This window comes from Narcine bancroftii, chromosome 1, assembly GCF_036971445.1.
Source record: "Narcine bancroftii isolate sNarBan1 chromosome 1, sNarBan1.hap1, whole genome shotgun sequence".
NCBI classification, from domain to species: domain Eukaryota; kingdom Metazoa; phylum Chordata; class Chondrichthyes; order Torpediniformes; family Narcinidae; genus Narcine; species Narcine bancroftii.
The window spans coordinates 472123777-472148419 of NC_091469.1; positions in this window are offsets into that span (position 1 = coordinate 472123777).

Below are 24643 nucleotides of genomic sequence, written 5' to 3' on the forward strand. Positions count from 1 at the left end.
ATGGGACAAAGCAAATGTAAACTTTCAATCTATCGGCTAAGACCAGAAGGGCTAAAGGGGCTGCTTCTGTGCTGTAGTATTCTATGTTCGGGCATACGTTTCTCAGGCTCTTGACAAAGAACTGTCACAGCATTCATTTTGTTTGCACTTTGGGTTTTCTCTGATAATTTAGGTAATATTACAGTTCCTACAAATACAAATGATGCATTGATCAATACTCAAAGTTGTCACCAGTCGCAAAGGAAGAAAGCAGGAGCAGGAGTGAAAGTGGGGCAAATGAAAGGAGAGCAAACAAAAAGCAAGAAAATGAAGCCTTGGGGAAGATTATTGATGCTTGGTGTGTGTGCAATGAAATTGTCAAGCTATTCTTGAGAAGTGAGCTTAAAGTTTCCTTTTGCACTCAGGAGGAAGAGCAAGCCTTCTCCCAGTCAGCATCTACAATGGAGTGACAGTCATTTACAGAACTGGAAAATGCCATTCACCCCATAATAGGAAGTGGTAGAAACACAAAGCAGATCAGGATGAACACAGAAACCAAGACAGATCATGAGATAATGAGGCATCGGAACAGGTCCTTTGGCCCGTGATGTCTGTGTCGACCATGATACCAAATTAAATCAATCCCATCAGCCAGCATATGATCCATTTCCCTCCATTCCCTGCATCTTCATATACCTGTCTAAATGCCTCTTACACTCTGCCCTGGAACACCTGAACACTTAAAGGCACTTGTGTCTGACAACTGTTTATCGACTGCAGCTTTGCCTTCAGTAGCACAGTCTCCAGTCAACTCATCCCCAAACTTTGAGATCTCGATGTCTGCAGCCCCCTCCACAACCGGATCGTTGACATTCAGTGAAGGGGCAAAGTAACTCCTCCTCCATGATCACACTCAACACAAGGTTATGTACTCAGCCCCTTAGCATACTCCCTCTACAACCATGACTGCACAGCCAAATACTGCTCCAACTCCATCTTTAAGCTGGAGTCGGCCCAATAAATTGTCCGTCTTTCATTTTCCACGAATAAGGCCCAACCCGCTGGGCTCCTCCCCTCCCATTTTCTGCAATCTCTCTTGTTTGCTTCCATCATTAAGCTCATTGAAGACAGAATCAAGAGTTATAGGAGAAGGGCAGGGAACTGAGTCCACGGCCATACCAGCCATGATCTTAGTAAATGGCAGAGTGGGCTCAATGGGCTAGATGGCCTACTCCTGATCCTATGTTCTTGTGGGATTAATGCAGATGAGTGCCACTGGTTGGCATGAAGGTAATGGGCTGATTAGAATCAGATTCAGAATTTATTGCCATGAACAGTCATGAAAATGTGTTGTGGCTGCATTACACAGTGCAAATACTTATATAAATTTCAAAGTTCAAATTTATTGTCAGAGTACATTAATGACATCACATACAACCCTGAGATTCTTTTTTCCTGAAGGTGAGGCAGAATTGCCACTTAATAGTAGTGCAAAAGATTGTACTTAGGAAGATACGTAACCAAGCAAAGACAGGTAAACAAACTGACTGTGCAATGCAGAGAGAAAAAAAAATCAATGAAGTGCAAAAGTAAGATCCATAAATGCGTTTGTTGTTGAGGAGTCTGATGGTGGAGGGTAGCAGCTGCTACCGAACCTGGTGGGGCGAGTCTTGTGGCACCGATACCTATTACATTAAGAAAATAAATCAATTAGTGAGAACATAAGGGAAAGTGAGACAGTGTTTGTGGTTCTTTGTCCATTCAGTCAGTTTCCAAGCTGTGAGAGACAGCTTTGAAATTTTGATTTTGACATATATAGGTATCTGGATGGGAGGAATCAGAATCAGAATCAGGTTTATTGTCATGAACATGTGTCATGAAATTTGGTTTTTTGAGGCAGCAGGATTATGCAGAACAAGGTACAAAATTACTATAAGTTACAAAAAAGAGAGAATGTGAGGTAGTGTCCGTAGGTTCATTGCTGTTCAGAAATTTGATGGTGAAGGAAAGAAGCTGTTTTTGTAAGGGTATGGTTAGAGTCGATGTGACTAGGTAGAATAAAAATTCAGTACAGACTAGATGGGCTGAAGGGCCTGTTTGCTGTAGTGTCCTATGCTTATATAGTTCTAAATGAGTGGTAGATGGTAAGCACATAGTCAGAGGTCCTGTAGGATCTGTTTCCTGTGTTATCTTTAATTATATGTTTCTTCCTTCTTGGGATATAGCAACATGGGTAAGGCAGTGTGCAACATTATCTCCAACCGAAACCTTCAACCTGCCAGAAAGCATCTGAAGTTATTGTCCCTGGACCTTACTCCGTTCCTCCTTCTGCAGCTGCCGACTGTGTCTCTGAGCATTTCCAGGGGCTGCTGTTTCCAGAACCCACTTCATTTTGCTTCTTGTTTATAATTACCTCTGCTTGCTCACAGGGCATCGGGAGTGGTGGAGCAATGAAGCAAGAAGCAAGCACTTCAGCTCAACTTATTCACGGCAACCATGTTACGCCTATGTTGGGCCCATATCCCACTATCACTTCCATATCTAGAGTAAATTGTGGAACGAGGGTACAAAGTCATGGGTAGATCAAACCAATTCCACTTCTGTAGAAGAGTGGTGAATCACTTTAGCTCTCAGAAGCCTCCATGGCAAATCTTTTCTCACGCTAGCTATCAACATATCAGATTCAGTGAACCCATTGGTTCAGCTCACCAATTGAGGCCCCTAAGTCCTCATCCCACTCTCCCCTCATGCTCTGTGCTGCCGCCATTAATGGTGCAAATCATTACCGTGACTTGGTAAACCATTCCCACTGGATAAAATTATTAGGACTCCAGACTAGTTGCTAGAGCCATGGCCCATTGATCTGGAGACATGTGTTCAGTGGAGAAACATGGAAACAGGGTTCAAAAGAGGTTCACCAGGATGATTCACGGAATCGTATGAGGAGCATTTGACAGCTCTTGGCCTGTATTCATTGAAATGTAGAATGAGGAGGGATCTCATAGAAACATTTTGAATGTTGAAAGGCATGGACAGAGTAGATGTAGGAAGGTGTATTAGTCTCGGACAAGAGGGCATGACTTCAGAATTAAAGGGTGTCCATTAAGAGCAGAAATCCATAGGAATTCCTTTAGCAAGAGGGTGTTAAATCTGTGGAATTTGTTGCCACAGGCGATTGTGGAGGTCAGGTCATTGGGTGTATTTAAGGCAGAGATTGGTAGGTTCTTGATTAGCCAGGGCTTCAAAGATTATGAGGAGAAGGCTGAGCTGTAGGGCTGTGAGACAATGGATTTGCTCATGATTAAATGGTGTAGTAGACCTGATGGGCTGAATAACTTATTTTTGCTCCTATGTCTTATGGTTTAATGGTCTAAATCAGTGGTTCTCAACTTTTTCTTTCCACACACATGCCACTTTAAGAATTCCCTATGCAATTAGTAAGAGATTGCTTAAGGTGGAAAGAAAAAGTTTGAAAACCACTGTTTTAATCATATATCACTGACTCGTTATGTGCACGGTTTCATAACTCCAAAGGAAATGGGCCAGTGACCATTTTTCTCAAGCAAAATATTTCAGTAACCATTGGGTTTAGAGCAATGATTCTCAACCTTCCCTTCCCACTCACATGCATCATTGTGTGCTGCATCATTGTGTGGTACAGTAGCTGCAAAGTGTCTTATTGAATGATGCAATAGGTTGAATGGATGCAGTGGTCTCCCACATTTATAAATGCTTGTCACTGTAGAATTTCCAGTTATTGAAGAATCCATTGCTTTTAGCAGAAGTGTATTCCCAATTACACAGCATGATGCTGAACCAAGCCATGAAAGACCCCAACAATGAAGACGCTGTTTACATCCGGTACCGCACGGATGGCAGTCTCTTCAATCTGAGGCGCCTGCAAGCTCACACCAAGACACAAGAGAAACTTGTCCGTGAACTACTCTTTGCAGATGATGCCGCTTTAGTTGCCCATTCAGAGCCAGCTCTTCAGCGCTTGACGTCCTGCTTTGCGGAAACTGCCAAAATGTTTGGCCTGGAAGTCAGCCTGAAGAAAACTGAGGTCCTCCATCAGCCAGCTCCCCACCATGATTACCAGCCCCCCCACATCTCCATCGGGCACACAAAACTCAAAACGGTCAACCAGTTTACCTATCTCGGCTGCACCATTTCATCAGATGCAAGGATCGACAATGAGATAGACAACAGACTCGCCAAGGCAAATAGCGCCTTTGGAAGACTACACAAAAGAGTCTGGAAAAACAACCAACTGAAAAACCTCACAAAGATAAGCGTATACAGAGCCGTTGTCATACCCACACTCCTGTTCGGCTCCGAATCATGGGTCCTCTACCGGCACCACCTACGGCTCCTAGAACGCTTCCACCAGCGTTGTCTCCGCTCCATCCTCAACATCCATTGGAGCGCTTACATCCCTAACGTCGAAGTACTCGAGATGGCAGAGGTCGACAGCATCGAGTCCACGCTGCCGAAGATCCAGCTGCACTGGATGGGTCACGTCTCCAGAATGGAGGACCATCGCCTTCCCAAGATCGTGTTATATGGCGAGCTCTCCACTGGCCACCGTGACAGAGGTGCACCAAAGAAAAGGTACAAGGACTGCCTAAAGAAATCTCTTGGTGCCTGCCACATTGACCACCGCCAGTGGGCTGATAACGCCTCAAACCGTGCATCTTGGCGCCTCACAGTTTGGCGGGCAGCAACCTCCTTTGAAGAAGACCGCAGAGCCCACCTCACTGACAAAAGGCAAAGGAGGAAAAACCCAACACCCAACCCCAACCAACCAATTTTCCCCTGCAACCGCTGCAATCGTGTCTGCCTGTCCCGCATCGGACTTGTCAGCCACAAACAAGCCTGCAGCTGACGTGGACTTTTTACCCCCTCCATAAATCTTCGTCCGCAAAGCCAAGCCAAAGATTCCCAATGACATTGGACAATATGTCACCAGTGCTATATAGACCATGTGAACCATATTAGTCAAGAAGCTAATACTAGTCACAGAGCACCGATGGCATAGGGATTACTGAAAATGGCATGTGAGTGGAAAGAAAAAGGTTGAGAACCACTGGTCTAAATGGTTTTATGCATTGAGATGGCACCTTGGGAGCCAGGGAACAAAAATTCATCTAAATAAATAAATCTGGAATATTTTTGAAAATAGCCTCAATAATGAAAGGATTGCCACAAAAAATACATCAGATTACTGATGTCTATTCCGACCCCTTCTGCAATATTGAACCATAAACCATAAAACATTAAAGCACAGGAACAGGCCCCGTTGGCTCTTCTAGTCCGTGCCGCACTATTATTCTACCTAATCCCATTGGCCTGCACCCAGTCCATAGCCCTCCATACCTCTCTCATCCACGTCCCTGTCCAATTTCCTCTTAATTGCTAAAACTTGAGCCCTCATTTACTACTTCAGTTTGTTCCACCCTCCCACCATTATCTGTGTAAAGAAGTTCCCCCTAAACATTTCCCGTTTCAACCTTAACCCATGTCCCCCTCGTTGGTATCTCACCCACCCTCAATGGAAAAGCTGACATTTACTCTATCTACTATCCCCCCCCCCCATAATTTTAGATACCTCTATCAAATCTACCCTCATTCTTCTACATGTGAATCCATGCCCACTGCACATTTCGTAGTAATGACCAATGGAAAAACCAGTGTTGATAATGTAGAAAGCCTGTGAATAACTTTAAAAAATATATTCTATCCACCTATAATTTTCCCCATAAAGGAATGGAACACAGAGCATGTATATGAACCATTAGTTCCCATTGCTGGAGATAACATAAAATGAAGAGCAAAGACTAAATAAATAAACTTCACCCTACTTTGTTTTCTATATCTCCAGCAAGATACCCCAGCTGGTCAACAAACCCGTTCAGTGTTACTTTTAAAACACTTCTGAGAGCATGTCCTCACTTTCATCAGTTTGACTCATTCATTCAATTATGCGAAGTAAAGATATTCTACTCACTTCCAAGCTAAATCATTAACAATTAATGAATTCAAATAGCTGACCTAATGCCAGACAGGCTGTCAGAATCTCAATAATAATGTTATTTTTAGGAAATCCAAATATTGTGCATGTTAACCTGTCAAGCAAAGCACATTCAGATCTGAATATAAATCCTGAACACACTTTATGATGTATATGAAGCAATTTCAGCTTTAACTTCAATTTTAGGAGAATCTAGAAAAGATTGACCATAACATGACACAAATTTTATTGTTTGAAAATGACGAGTTCAATCTTAAACAGTTTCCCATAGCAGAGGCATCTGAAACTTAGCATCGGGTAAAGAGGGTTAGAAGGGATCTGTGGAAGAATATTTTCACCCAAAGGGCTATCAGAATCTGGAACACTCTAGGAGATGGAGGCAAAGGTAGGTGCTCTCGCGACATTTTTTAAGAAGATGTATAGATGAGCTTATCGATCCCCAGCAAGTAGTGGTGCTGGTAAATTAGATAGGTTTGGACAGGTTCCCTCAGGTTTGAAATGGTCGGCAGAAAGGCCTGCTCCTTTGGAGTAGTGGGGAAGTCTTAGTGGGGGGGGGGGGTTCACATGGTCTATATAGCACTGGTGACATATTGTCCAATGTAATTGGGAATACACTTCTGCTAAAAGCAATGGATTCTTCAATAAATGGAAATTCCACAGTGACACGCATTTATAAATGTGGGAGACCACTGCATCCATTCAACCTATTGCATCATTCAATAAGATCACTCTACCAGTTTATCTGCCACCTTTATGAGACTATCATCTTGTCAAATTCAAAGTATTTTGAATTCCATCAACATTTGAGCATGAGATCGTGCAGACCACCAACATCCTAAGAGCGCCATCAGTACTGTCCTAAACTTCATAAAATGTCTCCTCCGCCCCCAGAGTAAAGTTGTTAAATTTAAACTACCTGTTCACCTTTGTTCTTCAGAAAATCAAGAAAGTCTATCAAAGGCCCTAATGGCATTCTATTTGTCTAAAACCCTTAGAAATGTTCAAAACAAGACCTACCCTGCCCATACTTTGTTCCAGTGTCAATATTTCTAACTTCCTTAATTCACCCTTGTGGCCCAGATGCCTAATCGTTTGAATTCACTTAAATGCATTCCTCCACACCCTTCCCTAAAATAGAATAGCCATTTTGTTATTTGCTGGGCAAAATTATGCTTAGAGTTAGTGCAGGAGTGGAACCAATGCCTCATATAGGCTCAGCCTGGATGCTCAACTTTATATTGGCCCCATTCATAATGACACAAGAAAACAGAACCAGGACTAGACCACGTGACCCCTCAAGACTGCCCCACTATTCCAAAGGATAATGGCCTGAACTCCTCCTTTGCTCCCCTTCCCCATTGGTCTCAATTCTCCAATTTCTAAAGACCTCCACTTTAAATGATTTGTCTTTCTCAGATCATTTCACAGAGGCAGAGAATTCCAGAGATTCACTTCCCTCCAGGAAAAGAAATTTCTAAATTGCTCTGTTTCAAATGATTGCAGCAAAATCTCAATGATTTCAATGTGCAATCCACCATGCTCCTCATGAGTCAGGGAGGGACAGCAACACCTACACATCCAAAGGAGGCTGAGGAGGGCAAGGCTATCGTCCTCCACTTGACAACATTATACAGGCGCGGAGTTGAGTGTGTCCCGCCTGGCTGCATCATTGTGCGGTACAGTAGCTGCAAAGCGTCAGTCAAGAAGCTAATACAGAAGGTACAGGGGATCATCAAAATGGCTGAGAAAATCTCTTTCCTCTATTGATGACATTCACAGGGGTGTTCCTTAAATAGTGCTCAAAGATTTATGGAGAATCGTTTCCTTCAAAGGTATCTTTGACCCACTACCATTGTGGAGAAAGTACAGGAGCATTAAAATCAGGACAGCCAGGCTCGGAAATAGCTTCTTCCCGCAGGTTTGGGATTGGAGAACAGTATCCTGTAACTGAGTTAATAATCTCAAAGTATTTATTTTTATTTATTTTGTTATATCTTTTTTGGATCTGGAGCTCGGGTTGCCAATGGTTTGGCTGTGGAGGCTGCGGAAGCACTGGAGGTGAATCTATGGACACGAGGTGAATCTTTGGACACTCCGTGACTCTGGGGGTGGGGGGGGGAGCTCTCTTTTGCTTCTCTTTCTCTGACTGTAAGAGGCATTTCAGGCAAATTCTGCTGATGACGAATCTGTCTGCCTTACAGCAGGCAAAATCAATTTCATGTAATATGAGACCGTGTTTTATTACAATGACAATAAATTGAATCTTGAATCCGTATGTGTATTGTGTGTGTGTGGGTGTGTGGGTGTGTGCGTGGGTGTGTGTGTGTGGGTGTGTGGGTGGGTGTGTGTGTGCGTGTGTGTGTGTGTGTGTGTGTGTGTGTGTGTGTGGATGTGTGGGTGTGTGTGTGTGTGTGGGTGTGTGGGTGGGTGTGTGTGGGTGGGTATGGGTGTGGGTGTGGGTGTGTGTGTGCGCATGCACGTGTGCGCGTGCGCACCATGGTGTGGAGAACCACTGCCTTGTGTGGCTGCCTATAATAATAAATGTGAACTTGAATTTGCACAATGAGACAGATTTCCAAATTATTACTTTGACAAACTTCCAAGAGAAAAAGCCATCTAAGATCAAGTACTGTGTAATGAGAAATGGTTATTGAATGGTTGTGTTATATAGGAGAATCTAGAAAACAGTGACCATAACATGACAGAAGTGTTATTCAGTTTGAAAATGATATTCAATCTTAAACTCAGATTTTCTTTTTCTTTTTCAATCTTTTTATTATTATTATAATTTATAAACACATACAGTTCAAAGAGATATAAAAAATACATAGTAAGTAATGAATTAATACAGAGATATTAAACAATAATATTACAGAATAAAAATATATCATAAAAAAAAATTTAGATCAGTTTAGGGTGTGAACTATCTCTAAAAAAAAGATATAATTAATAACAATATATGAAAAAAGAGAAAAAAAAACCCCAAAAAAGAAGAAAAAACAAATCTGAATTAAACTCAGATTTTAAATTTAAATAAAGGAAACTCTAAAATTAGGAGGGGTAAGGTTGTCAGGCATACATTGAAAAACTGCACTAAAGGATGTAAGAGTGAACAGGTAAAACATGATTTGCAGCATAGAGATATTTCATATTCATTCAGGTCTAAGGGTAATTGTGTACTTCAGGAGGAAACCAGTCCTCATTAAAGGGGTCAGCAGTGGAGAGGGCCAAGAACAAATTCCCGGGTGTCAACATCTCTGGGGATCTGTCCTGGAGTCTCCATGTCGATGCAATCATGAAGAAGGCCCGCCAGCAGCTATACTTTGTGAGGTGTTTGAAGAGATTTGGCATGTCACCGAAGACTCTCGAAAACTTCTACCAAGGAGAGGATTCTGTCTGGTTGCATCAATGGCTGGCATGGAGGTACCAACGCCCAGAACAGCAAAAAACACTCCAGAGAATAACTAACTCGGCCTGAAACATCATGGCTACCAGTCTTCATCGAGGACATCTACAAGAGGCGATATCTTAAGAAAGCAGCATCTATCCTCAAGGACCCCCATCACCCTCTTCACTCTGCTACCATTGGGAAAAGGCACAGGAGGGCATTTAGTGACACAAGGACAGCTTCTTCCCCTCTGCCATCAGATTCCTGAATGAACAATGAACCACAGACACTCCCTCACTTGGTCTTTTTTTGTTTTTCTTGCACTTATTTTATTTATTTTGAAATGCGGTTTATTGAAATGTTTGCACTGTGACGCTGTGGAACAACAATGAATTTCGTGATATATTCATAACAATAAATTCTGATTCAGACACAACAGGGAAGTGACTCAACCATGGATTACAGAGGAAATTAAAAACTAAGGAAAAGGCTTCTAAAGAAGACAGAAAAAAGCAGTAAGCTTGAGGATTGGTAGCAGTTTAAAACTCGGAAAGGGATGACCAATAATTGATAAGGTCAGGAAATACAGAATGAGAGATTGACCGAGCAAGAATAATAACAATATATTGTTGGAACTTCTGTGGTTTTATGAAATGGAAAAATCTTTGAGAGGACAATGTGGGTGCCTTGCAGGCAAAGCGGAATAATTTACAATCTTTTCTTTGGCTTGGCTTCGCGGACGAAGATTTATGGAGGGGGTAAATGTCCACGTCAGCTGCAGGCTCGTTTGTGGCTGACAAGTCCGATGGGGGACAGGCAGACACGGTTGCAGCGGTTGCAGGGGAAAATTGGTTGGTTGGGGTTGGGTGTTGGGTTTTTCCTCCTTTGTCTTTTGTCAGTGAGGTGGAATAATGAAATGGCAGTTTATTTAAACAAATGTCTCATGTGCTAAGCTTAATAGAAGAAATTACCAAATAAATCCTAGAAATTCAGGAGAACCAAGGGTTCGGTGTAAAAGGGGATGTAAAGAAATTAATATTACCAAAATAAAAAGAGAGAAATCAGGTAAACCTCCAGAGATTTGATAACATTGGACAACAATCATTTTGCTTCCTGAACATTTTGGGGTATATTTTATGGATTTTTGGCTGCTGATCACGAAAATCGCCTTTAAAAAATCCTGCTTTTGAGATATCACCTATTTTGTGATTTCCTGATACATTTAAGTCTACTTCAAGTGACTCGAAGTGCAACATGTCATTGAAAATTCATTTTCTGCATTTGCACTTGAACTTCTTCCCTGCTGATCTTGGTGCCGTCAGTGATGAACATGGTGAAAGGTTTCACTAGGACATCGCGACCGTGGAAAAGCATTATCAGGTCAACTGGAATCTATCAATGCTGGCCAACTATTGATCAACACTGACATGAGAGGCATCAGATGCTGAGTACAAATGAAAATCACCAGCAAAGCATTTTTAGGTCGGTTGAACTAATGCAACGTGTCAGGATCAGTACACGTTTAAACATGCTAAATTCAATAAAATTTAATTTATTGCTTCTTCAGCTACCTTCTTGATCCAGCAAACTTGAAATAATCTTTGTATTCAGCTTGAAGTTGCCTATCATAATCCTCAATTTTTTTTCAGGAAAATGTCTTCTGAAAAAAATTCTTGCCCCGTATAATCAGCCTGGCCTGCTGAGAGATAATGGTTAGAGAGATAATGGATGATGTGGTTTTTATCTTCCAGAGCTGAAATGGTTATATGACCCCATGATTTAAGTAAGAAGGGCCAAGTAAAACAGAAAGCTCCCGACTTGTCCTGACAAAAGATGTTAAGAAATTGTTGGATATCTAGGACAGCATAGAACATAGAACACTATAGCACAGTACAGGCCCTTCAGCGCTCGATGTTGTTCTGACCCATATATTCCAAAAAAAACCAAAACCCTAGCTGCCCCTTAACCCACCAATTTTCCTCCATCCATCTGCATGTGTAAGAGTCTCTTAAATGCCCCCAGTGTTTCAGGTTCCACCACCATCCCTGGCAAGGCATTCCAGGCATCCACAACTCTCTGTGTAAAATAATATTACCGAAATAAAAAGGGAGAAATCAGGTAAACCCCCAGAGATTTGATAACATTGGACAACAATCATTTTGCTTCCTGAACATTTTGGGGTATATTTTATGGATTTCCCTGGTCTCCTCTAAATTTCCCACTCTTCACTTTGTACATATATCCTCTGGTTTTTACTATTCCTGCCCCGGTGCAAAAGGCCCTGGCTGCCCACCCTATCCATGCCTCTCATGATCTTGTAGACCTTTACTAAGTCTCCTCTCATCCTTCTATGTTCCAAATAGAAAAGTCCCATATTTGCTAAACTTGCCTCAGAAGACTTGCTTTCCAGTCCAGGTAACATCCTGATAAATCTTCTCTGCACCTTCTGCATAGCTTCCACATCCTTCCTATAATGAGGTGACCAGAACTGAACACATTACTCAAAGTATGGTCTGACCAGAGATTTGTACTGTTGCAACATGATCTCTTTATTCCTGAACTTAAACCCCCTATTAATGAAGCCCAGCATCCCATAGGCCTTCTTAAATATCCTATCAACCTGTGCGGTGAACTTGAGGAACGTATGGATTTAAACCCCAAGGTCCTTCTGTTCATCCACATTCCTAAGTAACCAGCCATTAACCCTGTACTCATCCCTCTGGTTTGTCCTTCCAAATAACTATATAACTGCTTACAGCACAGAACAGGCCAGTTCGGCCCTACTAGTCAAGCTGTAACAAATCCCCACCCTCCTAGTCCCACAGACCAGCACCCGGTCCATACCCCTCCAGTCCTCTCCTCTCCATGTAACTATCCAGTCTTTCCTTAAATGTAACCAATAATCCAGCCTCAACCATGTCTTCTGGAAGCTCATTCCACATCCCTACCACCCTTTGCATAAAGAAATTTCCCCTCATGTTCCCCTTATAATTTTCCCCCTTCAATCTTAAACCATGCCCTCTAGTTTGAATCTCCCCCACTCTTAATTGAAAAAGCCTATCCACATTTACTCTGTCTGTCCCTTTTAAAATCTTAAACACCTCTATCAAGTCCCCCCTCAATCTTTTACGCTCCAGAGAAAAAAGCCCTAGTCTGCACAACTTTTCCCTGTAACTCAAACCTTGAAATCCTGTCAACATTCTCGTGAACCTTCTCTGTACTCTCTCTATTTTGTTTATATCTTTCCTATAATTTGGTGACCAAAACTGTACACAGTACTCCAAATATGGCCTCACCAATGCCTTGTACAATTTCATCATAACCTCCCTATTCTTGAATTCAATACTCCGATTTATGAAGGCCAACATTCCAAATGCCTTCTTCACCACACCATCTACCTGAGTATCAGCCTTGAGGGTAATATTTACCACAACTCCTAAATCCCTTTGTTGCTCTGCACATCTCAGTAGCCTACCATTTAATGCATATGACCTATTTAGATTTGCCTTTCCAAAATGTAACACCTCACATTTATCTGTATTAAATTCCATCAGCCATTTCTCAGCCCACACCTCCAGCCTTCCTAAATCACCTCTTAATCTATGGTAATCTTCCTCACTGTCGACAACACCACCAATCTTTGTATCATCCGCAAATTTGCTTATCCAATTCTCCACCCCAACTTCCAGATCGTTAATATATATAATAAACAATAGTGGACCCAGGACTGATCCCTGAGGAACTCCACTAGTCACCGGCCTCCAATTGGACAAATAATTTTCTACCACCACTCTCTGACACCTCCCATCCAACCATTACTGAATCCATTTCACTACCTCCTTATTTATACCTAATGCCTCCACCTTTTTTCCTAACCCCCTGTGGGGAACTTTGTCAAAAGCTTTACTAAAGTCTAAATAGACAACATCCACAGCTTTCCCTTCATCAACCTTTTTTGTAACCCCCTCGAAAAACTCAATCAGGTTTGTCAAGCATGATCTACCCCTGACAAATCCATGCTGATTACTCCCTATCAATCCCTGTACCTCCAAATATTTGTAAATACCATCCTTCAGAACACTTTCCATCAACTTGCCCACCACAGACATCAGACTCACGGGCCTATAATTCCCAGGTTTACATTTGGACCCTTTCTTAAACAGCGGAACCACATGTGCAATCCTCCAATCTTTTGGCATTACCCCCGTGGCCAATGACATCCTAAATATCTCTGTTAATGACCCCACTATCTGTCCACAAGCCTCCCTGAGTGTCCTTGGGAATATTTTGTCTGGTCCCGGAGATTTATCCACCTTTATCTTTTTCAACACAGCCATCACTACTTCCTCGGTTATCCTTATATGCTTCATGACCTCCCACTCTTTTTCTTTACTTCAATTGGTTCAATATTTTTTTCCCTAGTGAATACCGAGGCAAAGAAATCATTCAAAATTTCCCCATTTCCTCTGACTTCTCACTCAGCCTACTCTCGCTATCTACAAGGGGTCCAATTTTATCCCTCACTAATCTTTTACTTTTAATGTACCTATAGAAACCCTTTGGATTTATTTTTACTCTGTCTGCCAAAGCCTCTTCATGCCTTTTTTTGGCCTTTCTAATTTCTTTCTTAAGATTCCTTCTACACTCCTTGTAGTCCTCCTTCAAATTCTCAGCTCCTTGCTCTTTATAACTCTTGTACACCTCCCTTTTTCTCCAAACCAAATTTCCAATATTCCTCAAAAACCAAGCCTCCCTATGACTTCCAGCCTTTCCTTTGATCCTCACTGGGACATATCTACTCTGTACCCTCAAAATTTCTTTTTTGAATATCCTCCATTTCTCATTTACACCCTCACCTGAAAATATCCTGTCCCACTCAATACTCCCCAAATCCCATTTTATTCCTTCGAAATTTGCTCTTATCCAATCCAGAACCTCAACTTTAGGCCCCTCCTTGCTCTTCCCTAAAACTACCCTAAAACTAACAGAATTATGATCACTAGACCCAATTTGTTCTCCAACAATAATGTCCGATACCTAACCTAGCTCATTCCCTAACAGGAGATCTAGTATTACACCATCCCGAGTCGGTTCTTCTACTAATTGATTTAGAAAACAATTCCAAAATACATAACCTCTCACTATCTGGATTGAACTCTATCTACCACTTTTCTGTCCATCTCTGTATTCTGTCTATATCCTCTTGTAACCTTCGACAATCTTCAGCTCCATGCACAACTCCTCCAACCTTCGTGTCATCCTGAAAACTTACTGACCCATCCTTCCGCCTCTTCATCCAAGTCATTTATAAAAATCACAAAGACCAGGGAACTTACTAGTCACCGACCTCCAAACTGAATATTTTCCTTCCACTATTACTCTGTTTTCTTCCTACAAACCAATTTTTTAACCACACACCCAAGGTTCCATGGATCCCATGCCTTAAGGCTTTCTGAACAAATGTCTTTTGGGGGACCTTGTCACATGCTTTACTAAAATCCATGTAGACCACATCTTGTACCATCTTACCTTCTTAAAAAACTCAGTTAGGCTGGTGAGGCATGACCTTCCCTTCACAAAGCCATGCTAACTATTCTTGAGTAGACTGTACTTTTACAAATGTTCATAGATCCAGTCCTTAAGAATCCTCTCCAATAATTTGCACACCATTAATGTAAGACTCATCGGTCTATAATTCCCAGGATTCTCCCTATTACCCTATTTTGGGACTACATTTGCCATTCTCCAATCCTCCAGCACCTCCCCTGTGGCCAAAGAGGACTCAAAGATCATAACTACTTCCCCACCTATCTCTTCCCTCACTTCCCACAGCAATCTGGGGTATATCGCATCCGGCCCCAGGGATGGATCAATTTTGACATTTTGAAGGTTAAAGTGTTTGAAGATCCAACACTTCCACTTCCTTAATCTCTACATTTTCTAGTACAACAAGCCTGTTTTATTTTGATTTCACCCTGATCAAGGTCCTTTTCCCTTGTGAATTTTGAAGCAAAGTATTCATTTAGGACCTGCCCAACCTCCTCCACCTCCAGATACCCATTGCCTCCTTTATCCTTTAATGGCCTCACCTTCATTCTCATCATCCTTCTGTTCTACACATCTGCCTAGAACGCCCTGGGGTTCTCCTTAATCCTACATGCCAAGGCCCCTCGTGTCCCATTCAATCTCTTCTAAGTTCTTTCTTAAACTCCTTCCTGGCTACCATTTACTTCTCATGAGCCTTTCCTGCTCCCTGCTTCCTATATTTAATTCAGTATATGCTTCCTTCTTCCTTTTGACCAGCTGTCTCACCTGTTTCATCAGCCACGGCTCCCTTTTTCTACCATCTTTTCCTTGTCCCAATGCGACAAACCTATCCTGAACTCAGCACGTGATCCATAAACTTCCCCTACATTATTTTCACCCTTGAACAACTTTTTCCAATTTACTCTTGCTAATTCCGCCTCATCCCTTTGAAATGAGCCCTTCCCCAATTAAGCACGTTCCCATTTTGTCTGTTTTTATCCTTTTCCCCAAGCTATGCTCAAGTGAAGGGAGCTATGATCACTCTCACCAAAATGGTCTGCCACTGAGAGGTCCACTACCTGACCAGGTTCATAACCCAAAATCAGATCCAATGGGGTCTCTCCTCTTATCAGCTGGTCCACATACTGTGTCAGGAATCATTCTTGAATGCACCTGACATATTCAGCGTGATCCATCCGTTTTGCAGTCAGCAATGCCAGTCGATATTAGGGAAGTTGATATCTCCCATAACAACCACCCTGTATTTTCTGCACCATTCCAAATTCTGCCTGCTTATCTGTTCCTAACCAACCAGTCCCCATTTACCATGGCTCTTCCCCTTCCCTTCTGAACCATGGGGCCAGCTACTGCACCTGAGATGTGACCACCATGTCTTCTCCCTGGTAGATCGTTCCTCCCACCCCCCCCCCCCAAACAGTATCCAAAAGAGTATACAGGTTGTCCCCGATTTACGACCGTAATTGGGACAAAATGATCAGTCATATCTCGGAATTGACGTAAGTTGGAATTTTGCCCACATGCATGGAGTACCGAAGTCTTAAAGAAAAAACATTTTTATCAAATCTTCTTTTCATCGTAGATTTTTGTTGTATTTGACAAACTATAACATGGATAAAGGGCATGTAAGAGCCAAAATGTGCATACTTACCTTGTTATTTGATGCCCTGGGGTCCACAGGCTTGGCGCGGCCATCTTGATTCTTGTGCACGTGTGTTAGTATTTGGTTGGCACATACATGGTGGGTTCACATATCAGAGTTTGCTTGGCGCATATACAGTGTGTTTTTGTATTGAAGATTGCTTGGCACATGCCCGGTGGTTTTGTCTATTGGAGTTCAGTTATGCATCCAGAAGAGTTAAGTGCCCTGACAATATTGAATTTTCACTTTTAAATCTCGCACATGCACCAACTGAACTCCAATATGCAAACTCATTATACATGCACCAATGAAACACCAATACACTAATCCACCACCCATGAGCCAACCAAATTCCAATATGCAAACCCACTGCGCATGTGCCAATCAAAGACTAACACATGCACAAAGGATCAAGAGGCCTATAGACCCCGGGACACTGAACAACAAGGTAATTACACACTGCTATAGTTGTCGAATACAAATAAATCATGTAAATTTTTTCTTATATATTCTTTTGAAAAATTGGGTCATTTGTGCAGATGGACTTCAGTTGAGTAGGTCATAAGTTGGGGAATGCCTATATTTGTTGTTGAGGGGAACGGCCACAGGGGTCCTCTGCACAGTCTGTCTATTCCCTTTTCCTCTCCTAACAGTCACATATTTACCTGTCTCCTGACTTTTAGGGTGACTGTCTCTCTGAACCTCCTCTCTATCACGGCTCTGCCTCCCAAATGATCTGGAATTCATTCAGCTCCAGCTCCAGTTGGCCTCACAGGGACTGTAGCTTGGATGCACCTCTTGCAAGGACAATTGAGCTGTCCCAGATTTTCCGCATTCCTGCAATCGGAGCATTCGCTGCCCTAGCTGCCCTAACTCTTCCTAATTTAAATTCAAAGATCTTACCTGGCCTTATCTCATTGGAATCAAGTTTGTCCTCAGCCTCGTGAGCCAAGCCTCTATGACCCACTCTACTCTGAGCCACTCACACATTGGCCCCTCTCCACTTTGTGCTATCAAAATATAGCATGATTGAACATAAAATTGTGAAAGGAAAATTATGTTTGACTAATATGGAATTTTTTGAGGATTATCGATAAGGGGGAACCTGTGGATGTTGTGTACTTTATAGCTTTTCTAAAAGGTCCCACATGGAATTGGTGAAGATGGTGGCATAGACTTCAGATTTATTTCAGATTTTACATTTATTCTCAGAGAACATACTTGACAACACATATAACCCTGAGAATCTCAGAATTACCACTTATTGATAATGCAAAATAACTGTACTGAATGTATACATCTAAGCAAATAAAGAAATGTTAACATAGTATTATAGAGAAAGAAAATCAATAAAGTGCACAAGTAAGAGTCCTTAAATGAGTCCCTGATTGTGGTTGTTGTTAAGGAGTCTGATGGTGGAGGGGGAGCAGCCGTTCCTGAACCTGGTGGTGCGAGTCTTGTGGCTTCTATACCTCTTTCCTGATGGATGCAGCGAGAACAGAGCGTGTTCTGGGTGATGTGGATCCTTGATAACCTACTGTCATATACCTGTTGCAAGGGTAGGCCAATTGTAGTTTAGTAGTAGGGGTTGAGTTATTTGTCAGATAGTAAACAAAGAGCAGGAATAATCAAGTCCTTCAGGTTGGCAGGTAGCATCTGGTGCGGAACAGGAGGAATTGGCGGCTTGAACCCAATTGTTCCCATCTACATCAACAAACTGCTAAATTGGAATAAACTTGTTAATGAAATTAACTAAGTGGGAATGCATGAGGATGCAAAGAAGCTCCAAGGGGAGCATGAAACAAATTATTGTAGAAATTCAGTGGGCCACTGGGATATGGAGACGTTAAATGCAAGGGCAAAATGGTGGCAGGTGCAACATGAAAAAATAAGAAGTCATCGACTATAATGGAGAACCAAAAATATTTTTTTTTTTTAAATGGTGAAACATTGGAACTAGATATTCTTGTACTCAAGACCAGAAAGGTAACATTCAGTTACATCAGGCATTTAGGAAATCAAGTGGGCTGTTTGTCTTTACCCCTAAGAGGAATTGAAGACAAGAGAAAATATTTCTTACCGTAATTGTATCGTAACAAAATCAGAAAGTGCTGGAAACACTCAACAGGTCAGGCACCATCTATGGAGGGAGAAACAGTTAATTCTTCAGGTCCAAGACCCTTCATCAGTTCCTCCACCCTCACTCTCCTCACTCTCCCCCGTGGGCTGTGAAAAGGCACTCAGCAGGGAAATTGAAGTATGAGGCACGGGTGATGTCAAAATAAATGAATGGGGTGATTTGGAAGAGGTCGGCAGTGTGGCACCTGGTAAGAGGATGCAGTGGTCGGGAAATGTTTGTTGTTTAAGTGGGCAGGATTAGCAGTGTTCCTTAGCAGGGCTAATTTTAGATTCAATGAAGACCTGACCTTTTCACAGTAAAGAGGCTACAATATTTTTTTCAGAAGAGATTTGGATCATCTTTTATTTAAACACTGATCCTGTTCTTACTTGAAGGTATCTGGTCCTTTTTTCTCTAAAAGGAAAGGTGTCACTCATTCTGGTAAGACATCTTCATTGACAAGGCATTTTCAAGTTTGTGCTTGAGGAAAGGCATTATGGTCCTTATCATTGTCATTCTACTAAGGTGACCATCGAAAACCCCTATCACAGTGCCACCTACAGGCAAAACTGGTATTTCAGGTAAACATAGACTCTTTTATAAGAGAATATCCCATAGGACCAGTTGAACTTGGGACTTTTAGGTCTGCTTGACCAGTTTTAACGTATAATCATTAGATTATAAATAACTAATGCCTCCTGCACTGAATCTTAGAACACCATGTTAAATCCTCTTCCTTCGATGTATCTAACTGTGTCAACTCTGGTTTGATAGATTGTTTCTGAATCAAGATTCTTGGTTCAATTTCCTCTCTTGCAACTTAAAAGCAGAAACCTAGGAAAACATAGCATTGTCTTCCTGGAAAGAGATAGAAAATCTAGCGGCAAAGCATAGGAAATGGCCATTGATTTCCGGGGGTGGGGTGGGGGGTGGGGGGGGAAGACCACGCCCCTGTTCTCATTAATGACGATAAAGTTTAAGTTCTTTGGAGTAAATACCTAAAATGACCTGACCAGGGACAACATATTGTCGTGGTAGTCAGGCTAAGGCACCAACGCCTCTACTTTCTTAAAAGACTATGACAGGTCATCACGCCCACCTTAGAACCATAGAACACTACACCACAGAAACAGGCCCCTTTGGCCCTTCTCATCTGTGTCAAACCATTTTATTTTGCCTAGTCCCACTGACCTGCACCCAGTCCATAGCCTTCCACACACCTCCCATCCATGTACCTGCCCAAATTCTTCTTAAATGGTAAAATTGATCCCGCATTCACCACCTCAGCTGGCAGCTCGCTCAAACTCCCACTACTCTCTGGGTGAAGAAGTTTCCTCTCGTGTTTCCCTTAACATTTTCCCCTTTCACTCTTAACTCATGTCCTCTGGTTTGTGTCTCACCTATTCTCAGTGGAAAAACCTGTCTGCATTTACTTTGTCTATCCACCTCATAATTTTAAAATACCTTTCTCAAATCTTCCCTCATTCTTCTATGCCTCAAGGAATAAAGTCCTAACCTATTTAACCATTTCCTGAAGTTTGTGCAAAATCCAAATAAAGCTTCTCTGCACTCTTTCTATCTTATTGATAACTTCCCAGTAGTTCGGTGACCAAAACTGCACACAATACTTCAAATTTGGCCTCACCAATGTCTTATAAAACTTTACCATAACATCCCAATTCCTATACTCAACACTTTGATTTATGAAGGCCAATGTGCCAAAAGCTCTCCTTACAATTCTAACCATCTATGATGACTCTTTTCGTGAATTATATATCTGCATTCCCAGATCCTTCTGCTCTACCACACCCCTCAGCACCTTACCATTCACCATGTACATCCTTTTTTGGTTTCTCTTTCCAAAATGCAACACCTCACATTTGTCTGCATTAAATTCCATCTGCCATTTTTCCAGCTGGTCCAGATCCCCTGCAAGCTTTGACAATATTCTTCGCTATCCACAACACCTTCAATCTTAGTGCCATATGCAAACTTGTTGATCCAATTTATCACATTATAATCCAGATCATTGTTATAGATTGCAAACAACAATGGTCCCAGCACTGATCCCTGAGGCACACCACTAGTCACAGGCGTCCAGTCTGAGAAACAATCATCCACCATTTCTCTCCAGCTTCTTCCGTACACCCATTGTCGAATGCAGTTCACTACTTCACCGTGAATGCACAGCTCTGAACCTTCCTGACTAACCTCCCATGTGGGACTTTTTCAAAGGCCTTAGTAAAGTCCATGTGGACAACATCACTGCCTTTCCTTCGTCAACTTTCATGGTAGGAAATGGGAACAACAGTACATGCAATTTGGGCATGTGAGAAAGTGGAAAAGTTTGGGAAGATCTAAACCAGGCATTAAATAAAATCACAAAAAGCAACATACCAAAAAATCCAGAGATCTTTCTTCTAAGTAATATAAGAATTAAAGAACTTGGACTCAATTTGGATGGAGCACAAAAAAGATTTATTATGATAGCCTTAGCTGTAGCAAAAAAATGTATTATGTCAACCTGGAAATTAGAAGATAGCCTGAAATACAGCAATGGTACATAGAAATGAATAAATGTATTCCATTGGAAAAAATAACTTATAAGAAATAACGTCACAGTATTCAAACAAATTTGGAACAAACATGGAACACAATGGAGACGGCATACCGCGGACCTCCACCACCTAAAATGACAGAATGAGAAGAAGACGAAATGAACTGATCCAATATGTAAAAGTAGATGACACAAATTTCTTGTTTATTTTCATTGTGCGATGATATTGTTTAATGGGTTTAATGTATCATATAGGTTGAACGTTGATTGGGTGGGGGTGGGTGAAGGAGGGAGGGAAGGGAGGGTGGAAAAGGGGAGAAAAAAACACTGTGTATATTCAAGAGGGAAATGTTAGTGTGTATTTTGGTTAGTATGGTTCATAGTGTGAAAAATTTAAAAAAAATTTTAAAAACTCTATAAGATTGGTTAAGCACAACCTACCACGCACAAAGCCATGTTGACTATCCCTAATCAGTTTCTGGCTATCCAAATAATTTTATATCCAATCTCTTAGAACACCTTCCAAAAATTTACCTACTACTGGCATCAAGCTCATTGATCTATCGTTTCCAGGCTTACTTTTGGAGCCTTTTTTAAACAACGGAATAACGTTAGCTACCCTCCAATCCTTCAACACCACACCCGTGGCTAAGGACATTTTAAATATTTCTACCAGAGCCTCTGCAATTTCTACACTAGCCTCCCTCAAGGTCAGAGAGAATATCTTGTCAGGCCCTGGGGATGTATCCACCCTTATCTGCTTTAAGACATCAAGCACTTCCTCCTCTTTAATCTGTATAGGTTCTATGACCTCACTGCTCATTTTACTTTCTTCCCACAACTCTGTGCCTGTTTCCTGCATGAATATTGATGAAAAAAAAAAGCAATTCAAGATCTCTCCCATGTCTTTTGGTTCCATACAAAGCTGACCACTCTGGTCTTCAAGAGGAAATACTTTGCCCTTACTATCCTTTTTCTCTTCATATACCTGTAGAAACCCTTAGGATTTTTCTTCACAATTGCTGCCAAAGTAACCTTGTATTTTCTTTTAACCTTCCTGATTTCTTTCTTGAGAGTTTTCTTGCATTTTCTATACTCCTTAAGTATCTCAATGGCTCCATGTTGCCTATACTTGTTATGCACCTCTCTTTTCTTTTGAACCAGATCTCCAATATCCCTTGAAAACCAAGGTTTCTTATGCCTTCTGACCTTGCCTTTCATCCTGATTGATACATACAAATTCTGTACTCTCAAAATTTAACCTTTGAAGGTCCTACACTTATCTCGCACATCCTTGTCTGAAAAATCTTATCCCAATCCACACATTCGAGGTCCTTTCTCATTTCCTCAAAATTAGCCTTTCTCAAATTTAAAATCTCAACCTGAGGCCCAACCTTTCATTCTCCATAATTAACTTGAAACTAATGGCATTATGATAACTGGACCCAAAATGATCTCCTACATATACTACTGTCACCTGTCCAGTCTCGTTCCCCAGTATTGCATTCTCTCTATTGGATACCTCGATACATTGATTTAGAAAATTTTCCTAAACACATTTGACAAACTTCAAGCCATCCAGCCCTTTTATAGTATGGGACCGCTAGTCATATGTGGAAAATTAACATCCCCTACTATCACAACCTTATGTCCCTGCAGCTGTCTGCTAACTCTAAACAGATTTGAGCCTTCAATTCTCATTGACAATAAGGTGGTCCATAATACAACTCCATGAGGGTGGACATACCTTTCCAATTCCTCAGCTCCACCCATATAGCTTCAGTAGATGATCCTTCTGATCTGTCCTATTTGAGCACAGCTGTGATATTTTCCCTGATGAGCATTGCCACTCCTCCCACTTTCACCCCCACTCCCCAACCCATTCGATTGCATCTAAAGCAATGGAAGGCCCGGAACATTGATCTGATAGTCCTGTTCCTCCTGCAACCAAATGTCACTAATGGCCACAATGTCATAATTCCACATGCCAATCCATGCTCTAAGCTCGTCTGCCTTTCCTACAATACTCCTTGCATTGAAATAGATGCACTTTAGAAAATTTATGCCATTTACAAACCATTAACTTCTAACAGTGCATGTAATTTTCACTTCCTCTTTTTCCTCTCTCTGCTCCCTGGTTCCCACCTCCTGCTAATCTAGTTTGAATCCACTGGAGCAGCAGTAGTAAACCTTCCTCAAGGATATTAGTCCCCCTTCCAGTTCAGATGTAAACTGTCCCGTTGGAACAAGTCCCACTTTCCCTGGAAGAGAGCCTAATGATCCAGAAACTTGAAGCCCTCCCTCTTACACCATGACTTTAGCCATGTGTTCTGCTGCATTTTCCTCCTATTTCTAACCTCACTAGCATGAAGCATGGGTAGCAATCCTGAGCTCACAACCCTGGAGGTCCTGTCCTGTCCTAGCATCTAACTCCCTGAACTCTCATTGCAGCACATCCTCACCTTTCCTACCACATCATTGGTCCCAACATGGACAATGACATCTGGCTGCTCACCCATCCTCCTAAGAATGCATGGCACCAGGGAGGCAACATACCATCCAAGATACTCGATCTCTTCCACAGAACCTCTTATCTGTACCTCTAGCTATGGAATCCCCTATCTGCTTAGCCAGAGGACCAGACTCCATACCAGAGACTTGATCACCTGGCTTGTGTAGGTAGTTCTCCCCCTACGGTATCCAAGATGGTATACAGGTACTTGTTATTGAGGGGGACCACCACAAGAGTGCCCTGCATTGCCTGTCTGTTCCCTTTCTCTCTCCTGACTGTCACCCATCTACCATTCTCCTGACTCCTAGGTGTGATAGTGTCCCTGTAACTCCTGCCTATCACCCCCTCTGCCTCCCATGTCCATCCAACTCCAGCTCCATTTCCTTAATTTGGCTTGTCAGGAGCTGTAGCTGGATTCACTTCTCACAGATGAAGTCATCAGGAATACTGATGGCTTCCCTGATGACCCACATTCTGCAACAGGAGCATTCCCCTAGCTTCCATTCCCACTGTTTATGACTAGAGGAACAAAATATATGATCTCTAAGACCTGCCCTTACCTGTCCCTACCTACTGAATCCTTTTTGTTCCTCGAATAGGGTGACCCTTTTGAGCTTCAACTCCTACTACCCCTCACCTTTTACATGTTCTTGCCAAAGCCTGTTGAGCCAAAGCCTTTCCACCCTGACTCAGTCCACTCCAACAATGTCCTTCAATGACTTGTCCCTCAAAAATTTCTGCAGATACATTATCAAAAGTATTCTTGCTAGAAGCATCACAGCTTGATACAAGAACTACTCTGTGAAAGATCCAAAGAAGTTAAGAAGATCATGATTACAGCTCAAAATATAATGCAAACTTCTCTCCCCTC